The sequence below is a fragment of the Archocentrus centrarchus genome, chromosome 1 (genome assembly GCF_007364275.1).
Source record: "Archocentrus centrarchus isolate MPI-CPG fArcCen1 chromosome 1, fArcCen1, whole genome shotgun sequence".
NCBI lineage: Eukaryota > Metazoa > Chordata > Actinopteri > Cichliformes > Cichlidae > Archocentrus > Archocentrus centrarchus.
In genome coordinates, this window is record NC_044346.1 from 31689419 (window position 1) to 31698609 (window position 9191).

Genomic DNA, 9191 nt, shown 5'->3' on the forward strand with positions numbered 1-9191 from the left:
CATTTAAGTAACTTTGAACGAGGCATGATGTGCTGCTCTGATTATTTCAGAAACTGCTGATCTACTGGGATCTCTAGGGTTTGCAAAGGGCTCACCAAAACCGGACAACAGAAGACTGGCAAATGTTGCCCGATCTGATGAGTCTCAATGTCTGCTGCAACATCCAGGTGTTCGGGCAGGGCCGTATTACCGACCGGGCGAGTGGGGCTGGCGCCCCGGGGCCCATGGATCCAGGGGTTCAAGGGGGGCCCAACAACAATCCAGATACCGATGTCGATGCTGATTGCGATAGAGCCCTCTATTCTAGGATCTTCTTTAGTTGTACTTCTTTAGTCTATAAGGGTTAACTGAAATGGGCTGGGGGGAGTGACAGCAGTCAGAGGGCCCTCGGCCACAGGACATAGGAACCAGAGGGCCCCTGGGCCATGTCGTACAGCAACCAGAGGGCCCCTAGGCCACGGAGGACGGCAATCAGAGGGCCCCTGGGCCACGGGGGATGGCAAAGGGCCCCTGAACCACGGGATATGGCAACCAGAGGGCCCCTGGGCCACGGGGGACGGCAATCAGAGGGCCCCTGGGCCACGGGGGACGGCTATCAAAGGGCCCCTGAGCCACGGGAAACGGCAATCAAAGGGCCCCTGGGCTATGCGGTACGGCGACTAGAGCGCCTAGGGGGACAGCAATCAAAGGGCCCCTGGGCTACAGGATATGGCAACCAGATGGTCCCTGGGCCATGCAGTACGAAAACCAGAGGGCCCCTGGGCCACAGAATATGGCAACCAGAGGGCCCCTGAGCCATGATGTATGGCAACCAGAGGGCCCCTGGGGCATGGGGGACGACAACCAGAGGATCCCTGGGCCATGAGGAACGGCAGCCATTGTAAGAGAAAAACCAATATGGATTTTCCAGTGGACTCAGTCCTGCTAAAAATCACAGAAAGTCGCAATTGGCTCTCTGAAAAGTCGCTTAAAGTCACCAGATGACATCATGACATTACGTATGATGTCACAGCACCATGCACGCAATGCCAATCTCTAGAAAACATGTGGGGACGGTTATGTCTGTAGTAGAAGAAGACAGTGCTAGCGGATTTTTACAGATCAGAGCTAATCTGCAGCACTGATTCACCGTTAGAAATGCTTCTGACAGCGCCCCAAAGCTACAGTTATGTTGAGAACAATGATTTTTGTCACTTTAAAGACCTTTTTCCTTTCTAAAACCCCGCCACTCCGAACGGGGTTAGGGTTAGGGTAAGGGGGTAGGAATATGCACCTCCGGTTTTGGGTTTCGGAGTAGCGGGGTTTCGTAATGGAGAGGTGTAACCCCCACAAGTCACTAAATCTAACGGCAAAGTTTCTCAATTGACAACACCTGCTTTGTGACCACAACGTATCCTGGGCCTAACGCTGGCCCCAGTAGAGAGCTAGTAGAACTTGTATCTATTTTCAGTGGGAAGTGATTTCGATGGTGATTCACTTGTCATGATACCTATTAGTTGTCTTCGGGGAGAGTAATAGACAAGTAGACATTCACCTTCGGAACACCAGGTTTTGTACCACTTCACTTTGTAGATTACGCTTCCATATGTCCCACAGTTAAGTGAAAATTGAATCTAATATTCTTAAATCCATTTATCGAAACTTCTGTCAATATTATTTTATTAATATCTCACATATCAGATTTAGCCACCAACAATTTGTTTAAAAGCTCATAGACATTTACATAATATTATAACTGTATTGGAATAAATTATATTGTACTTAAAGACTTATGTCATTGAAAGAGCAACTGTATTTTTTCAGTGAACAAATTTGGATTTCCAATGTCGATTTTCCAGTGGACTCAGTATTGTTAAGAAAATCACAGAAAGTTGTTATTGACTCTCTCAAAAGTCGCTAGAAGTCGCCAGATAAAGTCATGACATTATGTATAATGTCACAGCGTTATAACGGGTGCACGGCTACGACTATCCTACAAGAAGGCAGTGGGATTCATGTCGCTATTGCGACATGCTGCTATGCCGACAATTGATGTCTATTGTCGGCATAGCGATATGTGCCTAACCCAAAACTATTCCTAACCTTAACCATCAGTGAAGAAGTGTCGGAATAGCGACATGTCGACATAGCGGAATGTCGGAATAGGTATTGCTAACCAAGGCAGTGCTAGCAGCTTTTTACAGATCAGAGCTAATCTGCTGCCCTATTTCTCCATTAGAATGGCTTCTGACAGTGGCGCAGGGCTACAGTTGTGTTGAAAAATAATGCTTTTGTCACTTAAAAGACAAGTAGCCAGATTCGCCATAAAATCGCCAAAGTCAATAGATGGTTTCTTTTATCGCTAGAGATGCGCACAAGTTACTAGACCTAGCAACACTGTCGCTTTGTGACCACCGCATATCCTGGGCCTAACGCTGGCCCCAGTAGAGAACGAGCTATATTCTGTGGGAAGTGATTTCGCTCCTGCACAATATTGTTTGCACACAAAATGACATGGTGATTCACTTGTCATTATAACCTATTAGTTCTCTTCGGGGAGAGTAATACACCAGTAGATATTCACCTTAAGAACACAAGGTTTTGTACCTCTCAACTTTGCAGATTTCGCTTGCATATGTCCATATGAACAAATTTGGATGTCCAATATGGATTTTCCTGTGGAAATCACAGAAAGTCACTATTGGCTCTCTGAAAAATCGCCAGATGACGTCATGACGTGACATATGACGGCAAAGCGTCATACACAATGCTCATCTCTAGAAAACGTGCATGCATGGCTGCGTTCATAATGCAAAAGGGCAATGCTAGCAATTTTTAAAGATTAGAGCTAATCTGCAGCATTATTTCACCATGAGAAACACTTCTGATAGCAGCACAGAGTTACATTTATGCTGAAAAACAATGACTATGCCGGGTGCATGTCGCTATTGCCATTGATTTCTATTGTCGGCATAGCGGTATGTTTTGGTTTTGTTTATTACTGACACACTGTTTAATTAAATGTGCCTAACCCAAAACTATTCCTAACCTTAACCGTCAATAAAGGCAAATATTTATTACATTAGTTGTCGGAATAGCGGCATGTGGGGATAGCGAGAATCAACGGACAATGCCACTGAAAAGATGAGTTGAGTCATCAGCTGACCAAAAAGTTGCCAAAGGCGCTACACGACATTTTTAGTCGCCAGGGACCATCAAAAAACGCTGAATTGGCCACAAGTAGTGGACTGAAAGAAGGGGCGGAGACTTTGGCTCTGTCTCTATATATATAACCCCCTGCATCACTTCTGTTCACTCAGAACTTGACCTTGGCTTACTGCTTGACAAATTGCTTTGCATTCAACCTGTGCAAGATCACTTGTTTAGTTGTAATAATCAACAGCCTTTTTAAAGGCTTGCATTCATTTGAATCATATTATATTAAGCTATACTATATCATTATACGTATAGTTTAATATTCAACAGCCTTTTTAAAGGCTTGTATACATTTATATTATATTGTATTATATTATATCATACTATATCATCATATGTAGTTTAATATTCAACAGCCTTTTTAAAGGCTTGTATACATTTATATTTTATTATTGTTTACTATCTCACATTATACTATATCACATTATACGCATATCACATTACACCTTTAAAGGTTAAAAGCCTACCTTAAAAGGCTAGTGTATTTCGTGTTTAAATATAACACCTTCCGAACTTTAAGGAGTGTTGTATTGTATTTGGCCATTCTCTGGCAACTTCATTTAGTGAATTTAGCGACATTGCCTATTAGTTTTGATATGTAAACAACAGCTACTTTCTGCCTTTAAGCTTCACACTGCAACTTTTGGCCATCTTTAATAACTAAAAAGCTGATAAGCGACTTTTTCCCATTTTAATCATTTCATCATATTCTGTTCTGTCTTAGGAAGTCTTACATGGTTGAGATATTACCTTTATCTAGCTTCTGCCCTTAATCATATATCGTGTTGTCATCAAGTGACTTTTCACAGAGCCAGTGGCGACTTGGTTTTTTTTTTGTCTTGTTTTTTTTTTTGGTTTTTTTTGCAACTGTCATTAATAGTAGGCCTATGGATTGCAAACAAAAAAGTGGCGCTTCAAAGCGAAGAGCCAAAAAAACAGAGAGGCAAAACAGGCTGACTTCTTAAAAAATGTGCCTTCGATTTCTGGCTTTTTTGATAAGCCAAAGGATTCCAATGTTGATACCAATGTTGATAATGTCATCAGTGGTCCGAGTTGCAGCAGTGTAGAGAGCACCACTGATTTGATCATGCCGGAGCCCACACAGATCCAATCCGGTGTAGACCTGGCCTCTCAGGCTCAGGCTTCAGGGCCACACACAGAGCTCAGTTTCCACCCAGAAGCTGGGGACACCATCTCCAGTCATGGATCTTCTGCTTCATGCTCAAATACCACAGCCATTCCAGACTCGTGTACTCTTACAACAGCAGACTCACTGTCAGACCAGGAGGAGTACACTGAGACCAGTATCCCATTAGCAGCTAGGACCTCAAACTCCCGGTGTGAAACCGTTAATGACCCTGCTTTGTGGCCAAATGCCATTACTGAACAGGCTAAGTCGATTCTGGTTAGTAGAGGAGCAGTTGCTTTTCAAAATCGAGTGAAAAGTACCCTGCCTCAATTAGAGATATGACCATGGGGGGTGGCACTAGGAGTTTCACAAATTCCTTAGTCAAATGCTGTCTACCTAATGGTCAGTCTGTGGAAAGGCAGTGGCTCCTTTACTCACCTTCCTCTGGTTGCATTTATTGTTTTGCTTGCAAACTGTTCTCAAGTAAGTGCAATGCATTTGTCAATGGGTTTTCTGATTGGAAACATTCTGAGCGTATCGGTGAGCATGAGAGGAATGAGGAGCATAGGGCTTGCATGTTAGCATTACACAGTTGTTCCAAAGACACAGGAAGAATTGATTCTGATCTTATGAAACAAATTGATGCAGAAAGGCAATACTGGCGGGACGTTTTGAGAAGAGTTGTTGCTGTAATTCAGTTTTTGGGAGAGAGGGGCCTTGCGTTCAGGGGAGATGACGAGCAGTTTGGATCACCTCACAATGGTAATTTCTTAGGCATTATCGAACTGTTGGCCAAATTTGACCCTTTTCTAGCTGACCATCTCCAAAGGTTTGGAGGCAAGGGCAAAGGCTCTGTGTCCTATCTCTCATCCACAATCTGTGGGGAATTTATCCACTTAATGGGAGAAAGAACAAAGGAAGCGATTATCAGTGAGATAAAAGAGGCCAAATACTTTTCTGTTATCGTTGACTCCACTCCCGATCTTGCACATGTGGACCAACTCACTTTTATTTTCAGATTTGTTGAAGCTGGGGGAGACGTTGTTGAGCGGTTTCTGGGTTTCGAGCCTATTGAGAATCATAGCGGGAGCAATTTGGCTGAGTGTGTTGTTGCAATGGTGGAGAACCTGGGCCTAGACATAAGTAACTGTCGTGGCCAGTCTTACGACAATGCAAGTCATATGTCAGGAAAGTACAATGGAGTTCAAGCTCATCTGAAACGCATAAACCCATTGATTTGTTATGTCCCCTGTGCTGCGCATTCATTGAATTTAGTTGGTGTCAATGCTGTTGACAGTAGCCCAGAAGCTGGGCGTTTCTTTGACTTCCTGCGATCTTTGTACACATTTTGTGCCTCTTCAACACACAGGTGGGGAAAGGTTTTCAGAAATACAAATGTGAAACTCACACTGAAGTCCTTGTCAGGCACTCGCTGGAGTGCAAGAGCTGAATCAACAAATGCTCTGTGGAAATATTATGCACAACTGAGAGATTCACTGAACAATATTTCCAAAGATCCACAGGAGAAACGTGACACTAGAAGTGAGGCCTCTGCACTTTGTGGCAAGCTGGACACCCTAGAGATAGCTGTCATGGCATACTTTTGGGATACAATACTGCAGCGGTTCCAAGCCACAAGCCTGCAGTTACAGAAGCCTAACATCAACATAAATACGGCAACACAGCTTCTCAGTTCTCTTTGTGATTTTGTGGCAGCACAGAGAGACAATTTTGCCCATTTTGAAAGATCAGCCTTAAGTGTTACTGATTCAGTCTCCCAAGACTACAGACATGATCTCCAGCGCACAAAGAAGCGCAAACATATGGCTGATGAAAGTGCAGAGCCAGATGTTAAATTAGGTGGAAAAGAAAAGTTTCGAATTGAAACGTTCAATGTTCTAATTGACAAGCTTGTGTCCTGTCTTGACCATCGGTTAACTGCATACACACACTTGACCAATCTTTTTTTTTTTTTTCCCCACTTTATTTATAAAAATTTTTCAAGATGATCACAAAGTACACAAAGACATTAAGCACCTGAACAATAACCAAAACATAGGAACAGCTGACAAAAAAAAGGAAACAAGGAGAGAAAGAGTAAAAAAAAAAAAAAAAAAAAAAAAACTGGGGCAAAATCCACCTTTACTGGAAAACTTTTAGGTAAACTGGTCAAATAACGGGAGCATCACTGGTTCTTCATATGCTCTAACACTGGGTTCCATATCCTATAAAACTTGTGTGTGTTACCAGAAAGTTCATATCTCAGTCTTTCCACATGAAGGATACTTATGAGTTCGGTCAGCCAGGTTTCGAACCCAGGGGGTAAGTCAGATTTCCACAGTTTCAAAATACACCTCTTTGCAATCATCATACAAAGAATTAGAGCAATATGTGTGTTACAATCCAGGTTTTTCAGAGTATTAGAATATCCCAACAGAGCAATTCCAGGATCAGGCACAACAATGATATTAAAGACAGTAGAAAACCATTGAAAAATAAGAGACCAAAAGTTATGTAATTTTGGGCAAAACCAAAAAAGATGTGCTAGTGTTCCTTCCGCTGCCTGACATCTGTTGCACAGTGAAGAGAGATTAGGGAAGATTTTACTTAATCTAATTTTTGAATAATGTAACCTATGAACTACCTTGTACTGAATCAGTTGAAGCCTAGCATTAATTGAACAGTGCTTGATGTTCGTTAATATTTCATCCCACGTTTCCTCTTCGATCTTGATAGTAAGCTCACCTTCCCAGGCTAGTTTTATTTTAATCGTAGATGAGTCCAAGGTTTTTGAGAAAAAGCGGACCATCGTTGAGATCAAATGTTTTGCTTCAGGGGGATCTAGGAGGGATTTTAACAATGCATTATTCTCCGACGGCAATTTGTACGACTTCATAGTCTGACGGATATAGTGTCTCAGTTGTAAATACCTAAAAAACTGAGATTTTGAAATGGAGAATTTGGACTGCAACTGCTCAAAAGAGCCCAGTTGTCCATCGATATAAAGGTCCACTAAGCTGACAACACCTGCACGGCTCCACTCCAAAAAGGCTGTGTCTGTAAGTGATGGTAAGAAATCATGGTTCTGCCAGATTGGAGCTTGAACCGACGTGTGTGGGAGTGCACAGTGTTTCCTAATTTGATTCCAGATCCTCTGGGTGCTTGACAGAATGAAATGGTCCTTCCTATAGACCGCAGGGGGCCTTGGGGTCGAGAAGAGAAGCGCGGGAAGGGAAGTGTTATGGGCTAGCCCTTTTTCGATGATTAGCCAAGGAGGCGGAGTGTGCCCATCTCCCCTCTCAAAGCCATATTGCCAGTACGTCAGAACTCTTGACATTGGCAGCCCAGTAGTAATGCAAAAAACATGGCAAACCCAAACCCCCACTGTCTCTTGGTTTTTGGAGGTGGCTTTTGGCAATCCTATGTATTTTGTACCCCCAAACAAATGGCATGATAATAGAGTCTAAAAGCTTAAAAAAAGATTTAGGAATAAAGACAGGAATGTTCTGAAATAAATACAAAAATTCTGGCAATGAAACCATCTTAATAGCATTTACACGTCCAATCAGGGATAAAGGTAGTGTTCTCCATTTTTCTATATTCTCCTTGAGTTTGGTCAGTTTCTCTGTGAAATTTAATTTAAAAAGGTCACTTGCCTTTATTGAAATTTTTATGCCCAAATATTTCACATAATCAGAAGTTATTTTAAAGGGTGTAGTTGTCATAAATAGTGGATCCAAGTCATTCGCCACTGGTATAAGTTCACTCTTCTGCCAATTAATGGTATAACCGGATACCTTTCCAAAGGAATTAACAAGCTGGAGCAAATGTGGTATTGACTTCTCTGGGTCAGAGACAAAAAGGGCCACATCATCTGCATATAAAGAAATTTTGTGATCAGCTCCCCCTAAAGTTATAGGTTTAATGAGGGCATGCTCTCTCACGCTAATTGCCAACGGTTCGATAGATAAAGCAAAAAGAAGTGGCGAGAGGGGGCACCCCTGCCGAGTCCCTCTTTTTTAAAAAAAGGAGGGAGACCTGTCTGAGTTTGTAATAACTGATGCTGTAGGCTGAGAATATACCATGCGCACCCAGGAGACAAAAGACGAACCAAGTCCAAATTTCTCCAATACCCTCAAAAGATACCGCCATTCCACCTGGTCGAAAGCCTTCTCTGCGTCCAAACACAGGATGGCTTGCTTAGAGGTTTTATCAAAGGGATAATACATAATATCCATCACACGTCTAACATTAAAAAAAGAAAATCGCTTTGGGATGAAGCCTGTCTGGTCAGTGTGAATAACCGATTCTATACATTTATTTAACCTTTTTGCAAGTATTTTAGTGAATATCTTAAAATCTAAGTTAAGCATGGAAATTGGACGATATGATGAGGGCTCTGTTTCATCCCTATCCGGTTTGAGTAGGAGCGAGATATTTGCATCATATAGGGTTGGAGGGAGATTTTCAGATCCCATTGAGTGTAAAAACATCCTGTGTAGAATTGGGGTTAATTGATTTGCAAATTTCTTATAAAATTCAATGCCAATTCCGTCCGGTCCAGGGCTTTTTCCGCTTTGCAGTGATCTGATAGAATTCAGAACTTCTGTTGGGGATATTTCCGCATTGAGGGCTTCACGAGAAGCTTCATCTAGCTTCGGTATATTTAGATTTTTTAACCAGTTATCCACATCACCCGAGGAATTAGATCTGTAAAGCTCTTCATAATATTCTTTAAAGCGGGCATTTATCAGTTTTGGGTCCGTTAGGATTTCTCCTGAGCGAGACTTTATTTTGTGGATGGCTCTACTGGCCTGTTGTCCCCTCAGCTGGCGAGCTAAGAGTGTATGAGGTTTGTCCCCAAGTT